This window comes from Phragmites australis, chromosome 1 (assembly GCF_958298935.1).
Source record: "Phragmites australis chromosome 1, lpPhrAust1.1, whole genome shotgun sequence".
Lineage (NCBI taxonomy): Eukaryota > Viridiplantae > Streptophyta > Magnoliopsida > Poales > Poaceae > Phragmites > Phragmites australis.
In genome coordinates this window covers 8,125,064-8,148,893 of record NC_084921.1, presented here as the reverse complement: position 1 = coordinate 8,148,893, position 23,830 = coordinate 8,125,064, and the positions used below count along the sequence as shown (strand labels likewise).

General features: G+C 40.4%; 1 pseudogene; it reads right to left on the bottom strand.

Annotated features, from left to right (window-relative positions):
- Window positions 1-9,435: 9,435 nt before the first annotated feature.
- Window positions 9,436-23,406, bottom strand: LOC133930794 (probable histidine kinase 4; annotated as a pseudogene).
- Window positions 23,407-23,830: the final 424 nt, after the last annotated feature.

Below are 23,830 nucleotides of genomic sequence, written 5' to 3'. Positions count from 1 at the left end.
TAAATATTCCTGAAGGAATATGCTCAAGTTGTAGATTTAAGCAAAATTTGGTTTTAACCAAATCATTCATTTCAAATTCCGTCATAAGATGATTGTATACTTTGTCATTTGTAGTTTGGAGATGATACAAAATCCAATAGAGACTTTATTATGAATAAACATATGCAATCATTGTAGTTGGAGTAACACTTCTGTGGAAGGAACTTATTTAGTTAGTTGTATCACAATCAACTTAACTGTTTGAATTCATAGAGTAACTTAAGTTGTACACAATATATATTGTGATTTGTATTTAGATTCAAAATATGAAGTCTATTAGGGATTTATATGTTCGAATCTATCCAATTCATTTGATCTGCCAATGATATTGAATATAAGAACATAATTTACACATATACCATAGGATATGTAGCATCGTAATTGATTTCGGATCTCTGCGTGAACCCTTGTGCTACAAGGCTCGCTATTTCACCACCTTATGGAATAAAAGCTCATTTAGCTTCCGTATGGAAGACATTGTGTTGTTGAGCGAAAGAAATTCTCTTTAATTACCACTTTTTGGTTTGACCAAGTTGAGTGCAGAAGCACTTTGCATAAGACTTTTGGTCTGGATCCAATTGAAGGTGTACGACCATTTTGAGAAGAAATATATGTCAATAATTTGTAGTCTTTGTATTGATTGATTCTATGAAATCAATATAGTTTGTGAAAATATTATCCTATTTAACTCTGTGTATTTCCCAAACAATAGAGTTAAGGTGTTCCTATCACCCACCGTCTGAATTTGTGTACACATTTGTGTTAGACATTTGGATGTTGAATGTCTATTGGCATTATGTCTATCAACTCAATGTTGATTTGCATATACTATCTTAGAGGATGTTCTCCTCCTATTTCTAAGAATACTTATAAGAAGTTATATCCCTTATGACCATACTTCTCCCCCTCTTATTTTGGTTTGGGAGTTGAATGGTTTTGTTAGGTACTTCCACTCTTTCTGGCACATTAATTGTAAGACCCTAACCCGAGATCTCTTGTGCCACCCGTATTAGTCTCTGGATCAAGTAGCTGATACACACAGTAACAGTTGTAGTATCACAGTCAAACTTCGTACATAAGTATTAGGGTTCAGAGAACAAAATATTACAAACCATACTGTATATTACAAACCTGGCCGAACGCCAAAAAAAAGCATAGCAGAAAGCAAAGAACCAAAACCACAAGCAGCTAGGGTGCGAACACGACTTCTAAGACTACTCTTCATCCTCGCCTTTATCTCCGGCGAAGTCGGCATCGGCTTCCTCATTTGAATAACAGCAAGAATGAGTACGAAAGGTACTCAGCAAGCCCTATACTACTTCAAGGTGTTGATAGATGCATAAAGGGGGTAATTCAAGGATAAAACTTTATGGTTTAGTTTTAAATATAAAGCAGTTTATGTAGGTACCTAATTGCATCATCTATGATTGACTTTAAAACAGTTTAAATTATTCAAAACCATGTAACAAGTTATATCTTGGCGGTTTTTTGGTCTTGGAAAGGGCTACGCCTCACTCTATAGTCTCTATCATCACATCTGGTGTACCTCTAGTACCACATAGCTTCTGGCGGATTAAGCTAGGAACCTCATCACACAAATATCTAGTCCACACCCTCACTCATCAAAACATAAGCACCCAGAGTCTATTCAAGCGTGACCATGCCTTTGCATGTTCATGACCATAGACACGACTATTCGAATAGATTTACACTTTGCAGAAGTTGTACAACTTACTTATGTGATATGCTTAGCCTCCAACCGTTGCAAGCGGAAGAACGAATCATACCGAGACACTACAATCACCTTTCCTATCGGGCTTTTCTACGAGATTTATCCCTAAGCACTAGAGTCCATGTACTGAAGGCCAATCCCCTTTTTAAGCCTAGGCCAGTTCTAGCAACCTTCAAATAGAGAGACATATGGACACTTGACTGCTCGCTGCTCTCAGCCTCCTTAGTATGATGCCCAAATCAATCTGGTGAAGAAAAGTCAAATCCTGCCTATTCAGGATGCATGGTTGCACAGGTGTGGCTAAGCATGACAGTGCAAGACTCAGCCCTTAAGTGGCTAGGGTAGATATCTTCTGACAATGAACACCACATAGGTGACTCAAGCCCTAGGAGTATCCTCATCCAGAGTACTACTCCACATGCCCCCGCCAAACAGTTTTCATCCACAATATCCCATATGACATCAAGGATTTCACAACCATCACGAAATTCATAATTGTCAAGGATCCATGGTATATGAGTTTAACATTGACAACAATAATTCCTATCTTCGAGGAGAGGTGTTTTAAAAGCGATGTCTCCGATGAGACGTATTCAATCCTAAGCATGCTAGATATCAATACGTCGTCTATCATTAATATAGATAACAACAGATAATCCTAAGGTGATATGTACTTTGGATGATAACCTTTATGGCATGGCAAAGTGTTTAATAGGATTAACTACTACAAGCAGTTTATAAAAGCGCAATACATAGCATATGCGATATAAGTCCAGTTTAGTTGATCATGTAGATTAGTTGAAAACATAGTTCAATACGATCAAGGAGATATGACTTGCCTTCTCCGAGGTTTTCTTCAAATTCTTGGTTGTAGTCAGGATCTTCCTCGCTCCTAATGCTCCCAGCGTAGCACTCGTAGAATTCTGGTGGTTCTACAATTACGACTACGATAAATAATGATGACACTAGAAAAGAATCAAATAACACCAAATGGAAAATCAAATGATCCCTAATGTATATCACACTATGATGGATAGGTAGATACTGAATTTAGATGAATTTCGACAAAAGAATCACCAAAATTAGAGCCAGAACGGAGAAGTTATAACTCCTGAAAGAGTTAATCTAAAATTAAATTAAGAAATTATGAAATTACACTATTCACATATGATGCCCATGGGTGGGACCCACTAAACAGTAGCTTAGACCCATATGAATAGTACTGGTTGGGCCTAAGTGGGCTTAGATGGGATGGGTCCAAGCCTGGATGGGCCAAGTCGGGCTTAGGCTACATAGTACTGGACCGTACAGTGCTGGCCCGCTCGGGTTTAGGCTGGTGGCTAGTGGACTGTGGAGTTGGGCTGGCCAATGGAGTGCGAGCAACGAGCAGCTGGGCTGGCTTGGTGCCCAGCCGCGATCGGGCTGAGCCGTGGCCCACTCGGCCAGGCCGAGCCACGCCTTATTGTTGGTTCGCGTGGGCGCGCGAATGCGCACGAGCGGCGGAGGGGAGGGGGAAGCGGCCGACGGCAAGGAATTGCAGCGGAGCCGCGTTGGAATGCCTGCCGAAGACACGCTCTATCCAGGGTTTCACGATGGGAAATCCACGTCGGGGATCTATACGCGATGAGGAATTCAGCTGGGAGCTCATTGACGGTGGCCGGCGGCGAGAGCGATACCAGATGATAGCCAGAGAGGGGGTAGCGATGCGGGGAAAATCTGGCAGCACCTCCCTTGCAATGGGAGGTGCAAATCTACAAGGAAAACAATCCCTAGGCATCACGGTAAGATGGCCGATCACACACACGAAGCATCAGCACGCCAGCGGCGACCACCACATGGCGGCGGAAGGCAATAAGCATGGCGGCACGCTACTACACGCTAACAGAGAGCTCAGGGCGGTGACACGCTATCTACACGGTCGTGAGGGGGGACTAGAAGGCTCACCGAGCTCAGAGGGAGGGAGAAGTGGGACGGCGAAATGATGGTGTCGAAGCAGCGGACGGCTCAACTTTAGCTCGGACAGCCTCCCTTCGAGCTTCTAGCGAACGGACCATGGCATAGGGATGGTGGTGGCTCCCTGGAGCTCCAAGGTGGCTTGTGGACGGCGGATCGGCGAAGATGGAGGTGCGGTGGCATGAATGGCGATGGTGGCGAGGTGGCGTGAGAGAGAGAGAGAGAGAGAGAGAGAGAGAGAGAGAGAGAGAGAGAGAGACCGAGGGCCCTATTTATAGTGGGGAGGGGGCACATAGAGAGGCGGTGCGTGCATGACATCAGGCGGACGTCAGCGGCCAGTGCAACGGCGAGGTGTCAAGGCAGCGCCCACCGCTTTTCCTATGGTACAGGCGCTCTGCGCCATCCATGTGCGTGCGCGGGCGCGAAAGTCACGCGGCGTAGAGGCATCAGTGCACGAGCATGGGCAGGGAGAGAAGGGAGAAGAGAAAAGAGAGAAGAGAGAGAGCGAGGGCGCAGAAGTCAGGCGGGGATATTTTCCTGGAGGGGAAAACGACGGCTTGCGCAGTGTCACACTGGAGGAAGGAGGAGAAGAAGGCTGGGTAGGGGGCCGACCGATGTGCGACGCATGGACGGCCACGCTCGCGCGGGCGAGGTGTCTGGCGTGAGGGTGAGCAAGCCCAGTGGGCCGAGCGGCGCGGTTGTAGCCCAGCACGGGGAAGGAAGGAGTGGGGGGGGGGGCGAAGGAAGGAAGGCCGGACCGATTGCCGTGGGCCTTGCGAGAGACAAGGGAAAGAGGTTCGGCCTGGGAAGAGAGAGAAAAGAAAATGGAATAAGGAATTAGGTTTAAATTCAAACTGAGGTATTTGAATTTGGATTTGACTTTGGATAATATCAATTCAAATAAACATATTTGAATTGTGATTTGGACTTGGATTTTGATTCTTGAGGGAGGATTTGAATTCAATTTGGATTTGGGCTGAATAGAAACTAAGAATAGATTTGAAATTGAGAGACATTCATTTTCAGATCTCCACTCAAATAACCATAAAAACTATAAACTAACACATACGAACCAATTTAATGCAGGGATTATTTTGGAAACAATTTTAGTGCATTTTGGAATACCTGGTCAGGTTAATACATTTAATATATATAAATGTATACATACTAGTATATATATACATTCATATATATTTCATTGATTTTAGTTAGCCTAATTAATCACAAAAAGTTTTAATTTAAAGAGAAAATATGTAATTAACTAATATGCTAAACTCAGGATGTTACATTAATAGCAGAAATTTGATTTGATGACACCTTTTATGACGACAAAACGCTTTTGGTAAATTATTTGTAATATGTTGCAAATACAAGATGTTCTGAATAAGGGTTCAAATTTTTGGTATATGGATATGAGAACCGAATGTGAATGTTTATGATGTTCTCTTATGATTTCTGACATTCTTTATGGTATTAATCTCCCTCTAATACCGAGAATAGTCCTAAAAATGTTATGAACATATGGGCAATGCATATATCTCCTTTGATGGACTCAAGGTATTATATGTTTGATGGATAATTATACCTCATATGGATCCGCGATGCCTTTTGATGTATGTTGTGCGATGATGATATCGGTACGTGCAGAACGTAATCGATTCGCAGATGAGAAATACTTGGCTGAGGCCAAATTTCCACGTATTAACTGTAACAGTTGGATGAATTTGGTTTAATGATGCAATGTGTAAAGCCGTATTTCACCAACAAGATGTTGGCAAATTGCAACTATGGTTGGTCATGCAAAAGATTTGATTATCTTGATGAGAGATTCAGTTAGTCCATTAATCCATTATGAATTAATGCAGTAGTGTCCAAAGTCAAACAATAATTGAATGCAAGTAAAGAAATATCATTATCCATGCGAATAAATTTGATCCTGCATCTAGGATAATTTACTCTAATTTTAATTATTTGAGCAATGAGTTTGGTAAAAGTGCGGCACCTTATGTATAAGGGACGTGGGACTATTTTTAAGATGCATCAATCAACATTATAGAGTACGAAGATAGTTCATAAAATTGCTCAATAGAGCCACATGTAAGTTCTTGAATGCATTCAAGAAAATGAGTGGCACATTGTGAATTTTAAGATAAGAGAGCCTTAAAATTAAATTCCCTATGACACATGCGGTGCACACAAATTTGAAGATTTTGGGAATTGATACTGTGACCAATAGAATTGTTAATAATTTTTCTCATCATCTCTAAGGTAGAGTGACCAAGGGCCAAGTCTTGATTTGATCAAGATAAAAAAATTATTTTGTACAGAATATGTGATATGGGTTTGATGTATGTATAATACAATCTAGATGGTATATATGGAAGCTTACCATATCTGTTATTGTGATTAAGAGGAGAAATTCCATTTTTTTTGTTATTATGAGTTTCAATATAGAAACCATTTTGACGAATATCTCTATAACTTAGTAAGATACGGATTGAATCGGGATACTATAGAGTATCATCGATTATGACTTGAGTATCCATAAGGAGAGTAATTATCGCACGACTGGAGCCAATAATCATTGCATCGTGTCTTGTGATTGTCAAAATTTTGTTATCTCTTAGTAAGAGTTTGAGAATATTTTGATTTCCCTAAATATAGAATTTATGGCGCAACTATCCACTAGGCATATTTCTTCCTCCATCGGATTGACTCACGTAGAAATCTATATATATAAATGAAGAATTTAATATGAAATTCTTATCAGATATATAGAATACATACACATTTTATGTATTATCATAGTGTTGATACAATATTGTGATATACAATTTAGTAAATTGATGTCAACATATTATATTATAACACTGAATGTGACGTAGATAACATGGTATCTAAGGAATAAAGAGACTAGATAAGGTCTCCAAACATGTCGTGTGAAGTAAATACGACAAACATGTTTTTTATGCTCACGGGATCTTCATAGTGCAGAAGAATCTAGTTGTTACTTGGTTCTTGTGGAACTTGTTGTTAACAACTAGCCTCCTTGGTAGTGTCAGTTTGAATATTGAAGTGTGCTTCATATATTTTCCCTTGAACAGGTCGGTTACATCCCATAGATTGTAAATATAGATCAATTAAATGTCTCAGGGTGTAGCATTTTTTAGTGGAGTGCTTGTAGCATCCATACTTGCGACAAGTATTAGATTAAATGTCTTGAACCTGATCTGATGTATAGGGATTTTGCTTCTTGTTATATTTGCATTTACCATTAGTGTTCATTGGATGGCATCTAAAAGAGCAATCAAACTTGTTGTTATTCTGGACAGTAGCATGTATTTTAGGTAAGGAACAACGCCTATTAGGCACTGATGATGATTCCTTAGAAGGAGTTCATCATGTTTTTTGGCCTGAAGTAATACGTGTATTAAGTCAGAATAAACTTAGCATTCTCTTGCATAATATTGTTACTGTAAGATCCTATCAGCGGGAATCATAGTATATAAAGTGTTCTATATCTTTTCCGCATCTATAGGTTCTTTTTCGCTAAAATAAAATTTTGAGCAGATTTTATGAACAACACGGTTGTAATCTACGACGGATTTCAAATCCTAGAGTTAGAGATATGTCCATTCATATTTACAGCACATATGGTGCATAGCGTGACGATGCCATACACGCATAGACGAATACACACATTATAATCTAGGATATTAGGAAATTATATTGGCAAATGACAATGTAAATGAAGCTAAAAAGTTATAGTCTAGGATATTAGAAAATCAAAATAGCAATGTAAATATAGCACAAAAAATATAGAACTCTCTCATCTCACAAAGTTTCAAATCTCTCATCTCTCAGAAGTCATACATTGGAAACTCATCAAGGTCATTAGAAGCATCCACGTTCTCTCCACCATCTTTAATAGCATCCATTGGTTGTTTACCAAAATCATCTATATCATCGTCATCCAAAATGATCTCTTCTTCCTCTCTCTCTCTCTCTCTTCCTCATCTTATTCAACCACTCTTGATATATGTCTTGCACAATGAGCATAGGTCTTAGGAAGGTTATGACCTCGAAACTCACATGATACATCAATGGCTTCATCAACTTGGTCCCATGTGAGGTCCGAACCACGAGCACCTTCGGGTTGGGCCGTTGGCTTTACCAATTCAATTGTTCCAATCAAAGTCTTCTATAGCCAAAGGGTCATAACTTTTACCCACTTCCTTGCGACGCTTTTGGAACCTACTAGTCATTTTCTGATTATAGGAAACATAGACCAAATCATTCAATCTTTTATGCTCCAACCATCTCCTCCTCTTAGTATGAATCTACAATTGACCATAAAAGCAAGCAAAGTTAATAAATATGCTCCAACCGGTTTCATTCAATTGAATTATGGAACTTGAATACTTATATTACAAATTCAAAAGTGTTTCAATTACGCTAACAACCGAATGATGAAGTACAAAGACTAACAATACACTTTGCAAATCTTTGTAGGTCAATGGATCGGCCACCATACATACGGCACAAATCAACTAAATTAACAATACACATACATATATTAGGATTTAAGCATTAAATACATGCAGAAATAATTTTTGAATCACTTACGAGGGTAGTTTGACTTGATAGTTTGGAGCGCCATGTAATTCTTGAAGATATCTCAACGTTGATCTTCATAGAGCATGGATTGCTGATCAATTTTGTTTTGAAGTCTCTCATCTTCTACCATTCATGCATGCACATCATTGAAATAACTCCTTATATGCCCAACATATTCATCATTCTCCTTTCGGATGATATATAATTCTCCAGGGTTCAAAAAGAGGGCAGCGCCATAGAATGGGGTGTCCATTTGCCTATCCCAATAACTCTCAATAATTTGTATGATCCTATGGAGCAAGCTTCTCTTGTTTCAGTAGAGAAGCTAGCCTTGACCTTATCTTTTGCATAATTCATGAGAGCAACAACCTATGACATGGCAGCCCTCTGATCACCATCAACCACCCTCAACAGAATGATAAGTGGTATAGAAGCTCTAACGCAATCCTCAACGGAGTTCTAAACTTCCTAGAATGCACAATATCAGACTTTTTTCCTAGCCTCTGTCTTTGCTAGTTTGCAACTAGTTCAATCCTCAATGGTAAACAGAAATCTCAATGCATCTTTGTGCTTATACAAACTTCGCAAGGTGAGGAATGTGGTAACCGTTTGAGTGGCTGCAGGTCTCACAAGATCCCTCTCATTTGTCTTCTCTCTCATTGCACTAAGAAGTCTTCCATGTCTATAGATGAAAGTAGTGACATGTCGAGCATGTGATATAGGCTTCTTAAATTCCTTCAACTTCCCTACGTCTTCCAACATAAGGAGTCCAATAAAGTGTAGGTAAACTCTCCATGAAAAGCTTGGCTGCTACCTTATAGTTAACTTCATTCTCAGTGACAACTTGCACAACTTTGTCTACTCCAATGTCCATGATTTTCTTCTCTAACAAATCAACTAGCATCACTTGATCATGAACTTCACTTGATGCATCAACGAACTTCAAAAAGAAAGTACCCTCTGTACTGTTGACTAAGAAGTTGATCAAATGGTGCCCCTCATATCGTCCAGCCATCTAACATCAATATGCAACCATATTGTTTTCATGCATCCTCATGCTTCTTCCTCAAATTATATGTCTCCTTAACAACCTTCTAAAGCAATGGCTCCCAATGCTCATGGTAGGTAGGAGGCTTGTATCTAGAACAGTATTATGCAGTTGTCTCTATAGCAATCTCAAACTGGCTAGAATTTACAACATTAAATGATATGCCACACTAATAAAAGAACCTGGTCCACTCCAAGTTGACAGCATCTCTTTCTTTATTTATCCTCATGTTACCTTGAATACTGATTTGAGAAAGATCATTCGAATGTCTTTCTTCCACAACCTTTGTTGGAGTTCTCCGAAGCATTGAACCAACAGACTTGGTGTTGGGCTCTTTTGGAGCATTGAACTTCAAGGTGGATTGTTTTCTTCTGGCAATTGTCCCTAAACTAGGATAGACAATGCTTGTACTAACATCTGGGGACCCCTCCTCTATTACAACAATCACATCATGATCTTCTCCTTGATGCCCTCCTTTTTCATCATCAAGGACGAGTGGTATCTTCTTCTTCTTCATAACATCTTGCATCTCTTGAGCTATAGTTGTTGTCATTTTGGCACACTTCTGAACATCTCCATAACCACCCACAAGATGCTCCTTGAGCCTTCTAATTCCTCCAGTTATTCTTCTACAACACAAGCAACATTGCACAACATCTCTATCGCCAATGGTTGTCCAAAATCCATATTTCCATTAGGATCATTTGACTTTGTCGGCTAACGCTTTGGATAAGTCTTTAGGCCAATATTTGATGCAGTGTCTGAGGCATCCGAGCTTCTAGTCCCTTAAGTAGCCATGTTCTGCAAAAAAAGAAGAAGCATATGTCCTTGAGTGTTGACCAATCAAATCAATACCTTCAATACTTTAGCCATATCATGTTCTACTTCCAATCCATCATAACAACATATCTTCAATACTTCACTACTTCAGTAGAACATATTAGTGCCTAACCACCACTTCAGCTTAGCACCTTCACTAGTCACTAATTCACTACTTCAATTCTGTTCTTGAGCACAAGTGGATAACACAATAACATAGTACAGGAAGAACATCTTAGTACCTAACCATCACTTCACTACTTTAGTACTTCATCATAAAAGAGTAGAGAGAGAGAGAGAGAGAGAGAGCTAGATCTTATAGCTTAGTACCTAGCAGGGGATGAAGCTTGAGCTAGAGCTTACAGACGTTGAAGCTCTATGCCTCTGTCTCTAGCCACTGGTGGGCACTGAAGCTCTGTCTTTGTCCACTAGCAGGTGCTAAAGCTTGACCCAGGGAGGGGGCGACTGACTCAGGAGACAACAAGGCTAATGGACGGGAGAAGTCAAGGTGGAGATGAGGCAGACGAGATCCAGATGAGAGAGGTTGAGGTGGATGAAGATCCAGGTGGGGGCAAGCGGAGGGAGATTGTCCCAGTGGTGGCCGTCGCAGCTCGAGCTAGGGCTCCTTGCGGTTGCATCTCGATGGATAGAATGGTGTGGGCTCCTTATGGGTTGCGCCTTCTTCTTCACTCGATTAAACATGTATCATCTTTGCTCATGAGAACGCCACCTATTGCACCCACCATGACATGAGTGGTCGCCATAGGATGCCAAACAGGCACCATGGGGATGCCATGACGCTATGACAGATGCCAGACATGCCAGAGCCTTGGAGTCGGCGCGGCAAGAAGTAGGTTTCCGCCACGCTGATATGGCAACGTTATGGCAAAGCCATGACAACTATGCTCACAGGAATAAAGCAAGCGATCGGATTCAAAGACCGCAAATTTGTGCTCTAGTGCATCTCATGACTTTGTGGGAGGTTATTGTAGCTCATATATACACCATAAAGTTGATCAACTAAAAGGGTCAAGATGCAACCGAGTGTAGTGTCACTCGTAGTATCAATATTGGCAGCCTGCTCAGTCATAAGTGGTATACACTACGTAAGAAACCATCAAAGGAAACACATCATTAATGACAGCTCCTCAGTATGCATTACTAATACACTATTAGTAACAGATCCAGTGTCGACCCATCACTAATATGTGACCCAGACTAGGACCCGGCCAAGACCCATCACTAATGAGGGTTCATTAGTGATGGCAAGGGAATAACTCGTCACTAAAGATAATAGCAACGGGTAATATTAAAGACTGACACTAATAATGTGGTCATTAGTGACGGGTAGATATGGCATACGTCACTAAATATAGCATACTCATTAGTGACGGATTGTTATTAGACCCATTACTAATATTAAAGCACTTAGTGACAGGTCATAGTTCTTACCCGTCACTAATTACTAACTCATTAGTGACGGGTGTCCTTATCACCCGTCACTAATTTCGGTGCCAACCATCTGCTGCTCGACCACTTTTATCTGCTCATTTCTCTCTCTCGACCACTCTCATCTCCGCTCACATCCGCTCACCTCTGCCTCCCGACACTGCCATTGTTAGCACCGCGCTGCCTGACACTGCCGCCATCCTCCTGCCTCCCCCACAGCCCAACGTCGTCGTCCCCTTCTACTCGCTAGGGTTAGGGTGATGGATCAAGGTAATGGTGGGGGTTGTGGCTGTGATGGCCTTGGATGGATCTCGATGGCTCCTTCATCGGCTCACGCACCAGGCGTCCACTACCCTCTAGGCGTTCGCCCACTAGCGGCGTCCTCGATGACGACCCCACAGCTGCCAGGATTGAGCCTGAGCATAGTACGTAACATCTTTCCTTTTTCTCTCTCATTGTTAGATTCATAGTAACACTCATTAGAACATAGCAATTTAATTCAGTTTATAGTACATTAGTCTCAATTCATATCATCATATCATGTAGGTGTTGAAACCGATTGTATGGCTCAAAGAGGTAATCCTTGTGATAAGTGGTATTGCACCTTTGGTGCAATCCATGATAGGCAGAAGGAATTTTGTGGAACTATATATCTCTTTTGACATATGTTCAAGGGGATAAAGTATTGGGGATATCACTATTAGGGCATGTGGTAATGCATCATTGATTGTGTTGCATGCCGAAAAAACCGCTGTGGAAGGGTGACTGAAAATGCTTAAGGAGCATGGGTTCTTTTTGCCTGACTACAACTATTTTCGAATACAAGCGCTTGAGGAGGACGAAGAGTATTTGGCTTTGATTAATGAGAGGCTTGCTCAATTCATTGAATATGATATGTTACAGTAATATGTAATCTGATTGTTTTGATACAGATGACTGTTAGCGTGTATTATTTTCATAATTTTATTTTCTATGATTGTTGGATATTTTTGGTGACACTATTGCGTCAATTAGCTTTCATGCTATCTTAGATCAATCCTTGGAGCATCTTGGGTTAAGCTTTTATGACCCTGAAGTGGACTTCACTACTGAAAGCAACTTCCAGGCTGATATAAGATTTTATTTAAGAGAAATGAACCAACTAATAAGACATTGTTTACTGTCTATGGTAAAACATCGGGTCGTCCATGTCAAGTAAAAGAGAGTGCACTAATTCATGCTCTAATGTATATCGATGAAGTACTAGGATACAATATTGTAGATTTCCATTATATTAAATATCTCAGGTTACGTGCTCTAGTAAATACTCAAGTGTAATGATGTATGGATATTTGGATAAGTACGTAATGTATGCATAGCTATATTATATGACTGACTTGAGCTAAATTGAAATTTTTGGATGTATATCTGTATTCTTGAATGTGAAGACGACTGTCAAATCCTGACATTGCTTCAAGATGCCGTCTATCGAAGTTCTGTTCTTTTCTGTTGAATAGGATATGTTTAAGTACTCTCTATTTCCATACATGCCTCTGTATTGAGAGTTGTAGAAGTTATTAGTGACGGGTCTTAGTTTTCATCCGTCACTAATGTGTCATGAAAGTCATTATTGATGGATTTCCTTACAACTCGTCACTAATATGAAGTCATTAGTGGCGGGTATCCTTCTAACTCATTACTAATTATTGACTTTTACGTCACTAATGACTGAGTCCTTGAGACGGGTTGGAAAGCTACTTATCACTAGAACTTAATAATTAGTGAGGGTGGTAAATACACCCATCACTAATGACCAAGTTCCTGATACATGTTGGAAAGCTACCCGTCACTGGGACTCGATTATTAGTGACGGGTGGTAAATACACCCGTCACTAATGACGGTCACAGTGATGGGCATCAAGCCTTCTCAGGCTATAGAAGATGCACTTTAGTGACGGGTCTCAACTGTGATCCATTACTGATGATAGTCATTAGTGACGGGTCATAATCCGTAACTAATATTTCATCATTAGTGACACAATAAGAGTGACAGATACGGTAACCATCATTAATGACAGTTATCATCCATCACTAATGTATTATTCTGTCATAGTGATATGTGGATGGATCACCCACCACATTCCTATAGACATGGCCTAAAACTAGACTATGGAGGTTACTACCAAAAAATCTCTCGAGTTTCATTACATCCGAAGCACCAGCCATTCCTAGAATAGAATAAGCATGATAAGATTTCTAGAATGTTGAAAATATGCACATTATTCTAAGAATATCATATTCTACTTAGAGGCATATTCCATATCGATTTACCAATGCAAAATAATTTACCGCTAGCAATAGATTATAAAACAGAATAAATGAGAATGACATGGACTCATAGTAGGGTTGATGGAGAAAATGATTTGACACAATGATGACTTGTAGCCATGCAGATCAAAGAGAAAGTAGTACAGATTGTCAATGATGCGGTGCACGAGCGGTCGCGCAGTTGCGTTACCCAGAAACCTCATTGTTGCCCCTCGTGCAGGCTTCACGACTGTAAAAACTCATAGATACCGCTCATCCTCAACCTCGATGCACATCAAGGAGAGGGCCAGCAAGATTTAACAGCTCAAGACAACAACATAGCAACTATGAGGAGAGAAAATAGATATATGATTAATTTGTTCGCAGACTTGCTGCATCGCAAAAATTCTCAATGCCTGGATGTCTCAGGACTTATATAGGCATCAATAAGTCAGTAGTAATGGCTGCTATTAACCTCAATAAACAACCACTAGTAACCATTAGAATAAACATCATAAATAACCACTAGTAACCGACCAATGAACCTAGTTAATTGTCACTTACAGCTGCCACAAATAAAAGATAAAATGCTTTAGAATTTTTCAGAATTACGCATCTCGATAGGCCAAATTCCAACAGGCACGACTATGAAAAGTCCTACAGCAAGGAGCATATGTTGGGCAGCTTTGTCCAGAAGGTGGACTTCTCCCGCAGCCCCATCGTGCAGGTGAAGCATCTAGGTCCCTAATTTATGTTTTGATAATCAATTATAATATGTAATTTGGGGACTAAAATGTTTGAGTAAGTTATAAAAAAAATTAGTCCAAAAGGTGTTGCAAAGCTAGAAGAAGCATGTGTGGAATATATGCAAATGGCTAGCTCAAGGCAAATGTATAAAATATAAGGTATTTTTCTTTTACCGGTAAAGGTGATTAGAGAAGAAAATTAACTGAATTAATAGGATAAGTGCCGTATTATAAAGAGGAGTTGATGTGCGTCTACCTAAGATATAAAAGTGCCAAAATTGCTCAAACTTGCATTTCATATAGGACGAGAACATTTAGTTTGAGAAGAGTCAAAGAAAACAATGCCTTCCGAACATTTGAGTTGTGACGGTCAAACCGCCAGGCATGATCGGTCTAACAGCTGTATAAACCTAGTTGATATTGAGTAGTTTTCTAGCCCCAGTCTGACCGTATGTTTGGCCATGTCTAACCGCCAAGGAACAGAGGGTTTTGGACCCTCTGCTCGGGTGGTGACCTGACCGTTAAACCCTTCAAAGAAGCTTGGGAAGGAGCCACGGTTGTGTTTGTGAGAGGTTTTGAGCACGTCTTGCCGGAGCGACAAAGTGTTACTTTAGTGAAATCAATGTATTAAGTAGTTTATTGCTCTATTCTGGCTTAAAATTAAGTTGCTCGGTGTGAGTCATTTCTCATGTGAGAATTGAATACTTGATAGAGAAGCGGTTAGAAGCTTAAACTCACCTCAATATGGATTTAGGAGTGATCAGCAAATCACTGATACCACGGGACAAACTTCGAGTGTCATCTCTTGAGCTATTTACTTTCATGCAATTTACCTTATACAATTTATCTTTCTAAAATATAAACTGCTCCATTTCACCATAGGATCGCAAACCTTGACATGGCACATAGTTGTTTCATATTGCTCTAGTGTTTTTAGTTTATTTTCGTAAATTTTCTTAATTGCTAAACAATTAATTTTAAAATCACATATTCACTCCCTCTAGTCGGTATCCCAGATCTATAGTAGGCCATTATCGTCACTGTAGTGACCAGCTTCGGCAAAGCCATGGTGTTCGCCAGGGCTGTTGTGCGTTGCTGAGCTCCCCGACATACATGACAACCACTCTATCACAGCCCAACTGGGCATCGCGTACCAACAAAGAAAGTTCTACTACATAACTACGTGTAAAGATGTCCAAATGGGCCGTGCCTACTGGGCCGGCCCGAGGCACGGCACTGTAGGCACGGCCCAGGCACGGCACGGCCCGAGCCGAGATGGGCCGTGCCGACACGGCACGAGGCCATGGGCCATGCCTGGGCCAAGTGGGCCGGCACGGCACAGCTCGGCCAAGTCGGGCTGGCACGAGCACAGCCCAGCCTAGGCCAGCACGGGCACGGCCCGACATGACACGGCCTAGCCCGGGCACGAGACGGCCCATGAGGCACAGCCGGGCCGGGCCGAAACGGCACTACCCGGGCACGGCACGGCCCAGCGCACGGGGCACGGCCCGACCAGCACGCGGGGACACGACGGGCCGACAGGGGTTTCCCAGCCCGTTTAACCCGTTAACCCGATATTTTTGAATTTTATAACCGTTTTGTGACCGTTTGAGCTCCTAAAAATTCAAATTTTTTTTGCAAAAATCACCATTTTTCACCTATAAATAGAGGAGCACCCTGCCCTTCCATTCCACACCAGCAACACCATTTTCTCTCTTATTTCCTCCTCTCATTCTTGTCTCAAAGTTCTTGAGAATTAGCGATAATTTGGCAAAATTAGTTTGAATTGTTGCAAAAAAATCCGAGCAATTCCAAAATTGTCATCCTGCTGACTTGATGTCTTGAAGTTGAAGAAATCTTGGTGATTTTTTTGCATTGTTGTTGAGTCTTATTTTATTATTAGTTTTATTACTTGATTATTTCTAACTCTGAATATTTGCAATTTTTGTAGTGTCATTCGACATTGATCATGGATGTCGGTGATCATGATACATCCATAGATCATGATTTTTTTTCTCCAAGGACTCACAAGGGACTACGGCCCCTTTAATACCAATGTTGCAGGTGATGATAAACCCGACGGTGAACCTCCGGTTGGTTCATATGCAGGTGATGCAGTAGCAGTTCCATCGTTAGGCTCTACAAGTGCGCACACATTAGCAAGCACCGGGTCTAAAAGATCAAGAGTCGGTACTTCCAAAGTTTGGCAAGACTTTGAAAAGTTCTACAAAGAGGAAGATGGGGTAAGTTTCATGTATGCTAGGTGTTATATTTGCAAATATGAATTATCTGCAAAGTTCTCGGGTGGAACGGGGCACTTGAAGAGGCACGCCACAAGTTACAAGCGAAAGAGTGGAGTAGCCATGAAGCAGACGATGTTGCAGTACAACCCCGATGGCTCTGTTCGTCATTGGGAGTACGACTCTGCCAATGCTCGAAAAGAGCTATATCGCTTCATTGAAAGAGCGGATCTACCACTCAATATTGGTGAGTCTGCTGCATTTGAAGATTACATTAAGCAAGCTCATAATCCTAGGTTCACGCATGTTTCTAGACAGACAACTAGTAGGGATATGGTAAAATACTACAATACATGTCGTAGCAAGATTAAAGAAATGTTGCAATATCTTTTGTGAACTCCTCTAACCAACGAATTGCAGCATATAAACAGTATTGTGTTGCAATAGGTGTGTATCCACATAAGTTTGCTCTGGACATGCCGGTGAGATGGAACTCTACTTTCTTGATGCTTAAAAATATTATACCATATAAGAGCACATTTGGTGTGTTTATTTATACACATTACCATCAGCATGGGGGTCAAACTTTACTCACAGAAGCGCATTGGTATGTTGCTGAAAGGATACTGGAGTTTCTTGAATTTTTTTATGATTCAACTGTGAGTTTATTAGGAGTTTATTATCCAACATCTTGTTTAGTAGTGCATAATATTATTGAAATTGCTACTCACTTAAACAACTATGAAAATGACAATCTTCTAAGAGATTGTGTAGTTTCTATGAAATCTAAATTCCTTTATTGTACGCATTTGCCTTTATTTTAAATTCTAGAGCTAAAATTGCAGTTTTCTATAGAGTTCTCGCAATTCTAGGTGATGCTCTTGGTCACGATTATTCTAATTATTATACTAATGTTCGTTCTAAGTTATTTAAAATTTATAGTAAATATGAAACAAAGTATGACAGAGTTCGCCTGCAACGACCTCCACTAGCACCCACAACAAGTAAGAAGACGACAACGTGGGAGAAAATATTTGGTGCGGGTTCTTCATCAAGAAGTTCAGACTCTTCGTCACGATCGTCTACGAGCACCGGAATTTCAACATCCGGAGGGGAGCTAACTACCTTCATCGACAGTGATGTTATCAGCTATGAACAAGAAAACTTCAACATACTGCAACGGTGGCATGAGCACAAAACGAATTATCCAATGCTTTCATTGTTAGCGCGAGATTTGTTAACAGTTCTTGTATCTACAGTTTCTTCTGAGGCTGCCTTCAGTCTTACTGGAAGGATAATCGAAGAGAGAAGAACAAATCTGTCAAGTGAGATGGTTGATACTCACCATAGTAAAGGATTGGGAACAAGCTGAAGCACGAATGCAACACACTGCAGAAAATACTGAGCTTGAAGAATCATTCCAAAATTTGTATCTAGATGCTGATGAGAAAGTGTAATTTCAAATTTTCTAAGCTAGATTGTACTCTTTTTTCCTGTGCTAGAAAGCTTTTTAATGAGGCAACCTATCAATAAAGCTCATTTTTAGAATTAATCATGTGTCCCTATTATTTCTAAGTTTTTTATTTTATTCATGTTTTTTGTTTATTTTTTAAAAAACAATCCCTACGGCCCCACCCCCACCCACCTCTCGTCTCATCTTGGCCTATAAATACCATCTCAAACTTCATGTGATCTCATCGGCCACCCATCTCTCTTTTCCTAGTTGCTAGCCAAGTAGCCAGTAGCCACTTCACATAAAGAAATCAATTCCATATTTCAATTCATGGATCAAGACGCCGAGAACTCGCGTGCATGGTCATGGGTGTGGCAACATTTTGAAAAGGTCTTTAGAGAAATTAACGGGGAACATGTAAGATTTGCTAAGTGTAATATATACAACAAAGAATTAGGTGCCAGATCTCCAAATGGAACGGGACACTTGAGAAAGCATATTAAATATTGCAAGTAAAATTCTGGGGTTTCTAATGAAATCATGTAATTTTTGGAGCATAATCATAGGTTGTACTCTTTTTTCATTCTAGTAGAAAGATTTTTAATGAGGCAACCAATCAATAAAGCTCTTATATATTTATTTTCTATATTTTTATTTTTTTTGAAATTTTTTAGCTATTATTTTTTTATTTTTTCCTATTTTCGGAGTGCCGTGCCGGGCCCGTCGTGCCTCCACCGTGTCGACCTGGCCCATCGTGCCGATCGTGCTGTGGAACGGCCTGGTACGGCACGGTGACAGCTGGGCTGTGCCGTGGGCCGACGACTCGGCACGCGGGCCGGCACGGCACGACCCGTTATAGTAAATGGGCCAATCAGGCCGTGCCGATTTCGGTCCGTACCGAGTTGGGCCCGTGCTGGGTCAGCCCGATTGACCCATTTAATCATCTTTAACTACGTGCGGCTAGGTGTGGGTAGTCAACATAGACACGTCATCCTCTCACCCGTGCCGCTCGCCAGATTCGCACCCACAATGCCCGGCCTCAAAACCAGATTTATGCATGCTTGCGGGCGGCGAGGGAGCATGCCTAAGGCCTAATTTCGTGTACTTCACCAACATCCCGCTCTACTGCCACTTGCAGACTTTCCCGTGCGTGACTATGGCCATGGCAGCGTGAGGGGTGGGCCTTCAGGTGAGACAGCACATGCCTAAGGCTCGAGCTGCGGCCAAAGATTACACCTCAACTCGGTACTTTGGATGTTTTTGTTTGTATATTTTTATTTAAAGAACTAGTTTTCTGCCGTGCGTTGTGACGGACGCCAAAATTTTGTTAAACAAAAGTGACGTGACACCATAGCAAGTGTGAAACAACCCTTGCAAAAGAACATTGAGGTATTGTCGGACCGGAAACAGCGTCAATGTGCCAAAGAGATGTACATTGTACTCACATATACGAGCTCTTTATCTTCGCATCATATGAAAACTATAATTTATAAATCTAGCATTGGATTCTTAAATATAATATCTTCAGTGTTATATCAATTGTCACAAATTGCAGCTATCTAAATGTACCAATAGGACGAATTTTGTGATCAAATTAACTAAGCTTGTTCACATAAAAAACATTGAACATTTAGAATAATGGTTTGGGTTTGCACATGGCATGACAAACAATTAGTGATATTCAAATTTGTCAGAATTATATAGTGGAAATTAAGAAGATGATAGATAAATGTAATATTCAAACAAACACTCCAAATAATACCTTCAATACCCAGAAAATTCTCACATCTTTTTGAGTACATGATGCAAGAGAATTAAAATACTGGATTGCACACCAATACTAGGCCTCAACGAGAAATACATAAAGGAAGATGGATCAAGATGCCTACCTTTGGCAAATTTTGGATGGCATGACTTCTAAAGAAATTCTGAAAACCTGTACCTTTTGCTTTTGCTTTAGTTTCAGAGGAGGGGCAAAATCCTGCATATTACATTTTGTTCATGTATTCTATTCTGCAGTTATTTTTCCACTCATGGTTTTGTGTTTCCTATCAAGATTGCCGCCTATGATTCGTTGTTGCAGTTGTTGTCTTCTATTAGGATATGTTTATAAAATCCAATAATTTTTGTGATATTATGAAATCATTTTCTAGATAAATGTGCACATATAATTTTTCATGTTCCAAACTAAATATTTTGAAAGCTATTGCTAGTCAAAGTTTTTAAAGTTTGGCTGAACTTTTGCCAAAACGTCGTGTTTTTACTCCCCGATGAGTAATTAACTACGACATGCAACAATTGTAAATAGAAACATGGAAAAGTGATTAATAGCATACTGCAATCATTGACAGTGTGATTCATGCCTTCAGACTATGATGTAAAATTGCATGCAAACAAGATGAAAGAAAGAAAAGGAGATGACGTAGAGGAAAGGGAAACAAAATACCCTCAAAAGTGGAGTATTAGAAAGGGCAATCATCTAAAAAAATTAAGTTTTTAGAGTTAAAAAAAACCTGAATTTTTTTGATAGATTTTGGTTCAACTTTCACTTCAGTTGCAAGATTTGAGTGGTCCGCCAAATGAACTTGTACAAAAATATGTCCCCATTCTGTCAACTGTCACAAAGTAAATACGGTTCAAAAGCAAAAAAATCAAATGTATACTTATGCTTGCAATGAACTTTAGTGTACTAAGTAAACATTGTACAACGTTTTGATAAAACAGAGTTGTTCCATCCATATTTACATAAAATAGCCTTCATTGTTCATAATCATTCTTGGAAAGAAAGGTCATGCAAACTTACCTTAATCGAGTTCCCCACTAAGTTTGTAATTATCTATTGAAACCTTCCAGGATCACCCAATACGATTTCAAGAACTATTTCAGAGAAATATACAGCAAGCTATAATTTTGCAGAGTAAAAGAAAATTAGTAAGGACAGAACAAGAGGTTAAACATGCAGGATGCATGACAATCGGCTAGATTAAGAGATGTCAATGCAAATGATGCATGGCAATGTCTTATTGCCCTGTGATCTCTGTGCAATCATTACTAAAGTTAGTTGGACTAACCTCAATCCCCTTCTCTCATGATTTGGAAGAAATAACGAGATGACATCATGAAGGATGGATCTCAGGTCAAATGGTACCAACTCGAGATCCAAGTTGCCAGCTTCCATTTTTAGCTCTGTCAAGCAATTGATCAGAGATATTAATGCTTTTTCGTAGACTTGAGCAGTTTGCGCATAATCCCTTCGGGTTGACTTTAGGTTTGTGTCTAATAGCATATCAAGCATTCCTACACAAACAAGAAAAGGATTCATCATCACATTTTCCTTTAATGAAAGAGTGACATTAACACTAAGATCAAATGTGTTGTAGGATCAAAAGAATTACCAAGGACACCATTCATGGGCGTTTTGATCTCATGAGAAACAGTTGCAAGGAACTGTCATTGATAAACAAGAGTCTTTTAGATAAAATAAAAGTTTGGTATTTATAAAATCAGCAAACTTGCAGCTGAATTAAACCTGAGATTTGGCAATATTGGCAACTTCTGCTCGTTTTTTTCAGCTCTTCCATTTTCCGGCAACCTTCCTTGACATTATCATATCGTCGCCAAGCAGCATACAATATGCAGCCCACAAGCATCCATATAACAAAGACACCAGAAATTGTAGTAATTGCGGGCCATGGGACATGAGATTTGTTTCTATATCTGCAAAGATTTATGGAAGATGGGATATAAAATTATATCATTTCAAAATATAATATGAGAAAATCAATCATCAGTGCAAACATTACTTGCAAATCATGTGATCCTTTCTGAATGGATCGCCAAACTCTAGCATCCAAATGTGCGACGGTGAGGCGCTACCAAGAGGAACTTCAGACCCATACATGACAAAAGGTTTTGAATTGTTTGTGACATCATAAACATTCACCACCAATTCCGGATTGCTAGCTAGCTGCCTCAACAAATTTTCCACTAATGACTCTACGTCAAAAGCTCCCCCAAGATATATGTGGAATAAACAGTAAAATACTATTAAAAAATAACAAGGTTACCATTTTTCCCACAATGTACTACAAATACTAATATGAATAGTTATGTATTTATAAACCTTTGGTTTTCTGACATGGTAACACATGCAACAACTCTATTGTGGCTTTGACCACAATTTCTATTGAAGTTTGTTCTTTATGAGTATCTCATAGTCCCGCTTTCAATTCTAGAGTCACTAACAACTGTTTTAGCCATTGCCCGATGAGAGCATTGCGCTTTCAGCCTTTCCCCACTAAAACATAACATAATGTTTCAGAGTGTGAATAGCTACAGGCAACTAAACGGCAAACCTTCATTGAAAAACAGAGTTGAACCATCAATGTCGATTTTTAAACCAACACTGATTACTCTGCACTGATAGTCATAAACTATTAGTACCGGTTCTAGACCTGGTACTAAAAATTATTTTCATTGCCAGTTGGTGGCTCCAACCAGCAGCGAAAAGATTTCGGGAGTAAAAAAATAAATGAGCCAGCTCAATTATCGCTATTGTCACCGCGGTGCTCCCACCGCCGTCGCATGCTCAAATCGAACCCTTGGGGAGACATACATGAACGGTAGCCTCGAGGATGCTACGGTCTGCAATGGAAGAACAAAATAATACGCATTACCTTTCCTTCACTAGCAAGTACAACTGAACCAATCACTTGTATCAATTAGCAAAATTAGGAGAGAAAAAAGAATATGGGCTATTGTTCCATTTTACATTGAGCTAATGTACTCCTAAATCATAACAATAACAAATTCATTCCACACAATTTATTCCTGTTCTCCCAAGAATGAAATTGATTGCCCTTTTTTTAGCATTGCCGACCAACACCAACATATGTAATTAGGATCCATGGTTGTACCTCTATGGTGCACTCGTCGGTGACGTCGAGCGGCAGCATGGTGAGGCGCCCCGCGTGCTCATCCCTGAGCTTGTGGACCTCCGCGGCGGAGTTCGCCGTGCTGCACATAGTGACAACACGACCCTATTGGCTCCTCCTCAACAGCTGCCTCGCCTGTCCCCAGGTTCACGATGTGTGGACATCAAGACACGGTAGAAGCGAACCGTAGATACAGGTGAACAGAGGAGGCGATGCACGGAAGGTGGAATGGGAATGGGGATAGGAGATGGGCAACTCACGAACTTGAGGCCAATCCCTCGGGACACGCTCTGCACCATGGACACGCCGCTGGCACCTACGGCCGAAGCGAAGAACACCATCGCCCCTTCGAGCCACGGACTAAGTATGCAAACGATAGCCACAAACGAACAAGAAAAGAGATAAGCCACCGACGAATACGAACAGAGCCATAACGCAATTGAACAGATATTTCGAGTCCTGACACATAAGTACTGGTTATAACTCGAATCGACACTGAAAATAAACTATTAGT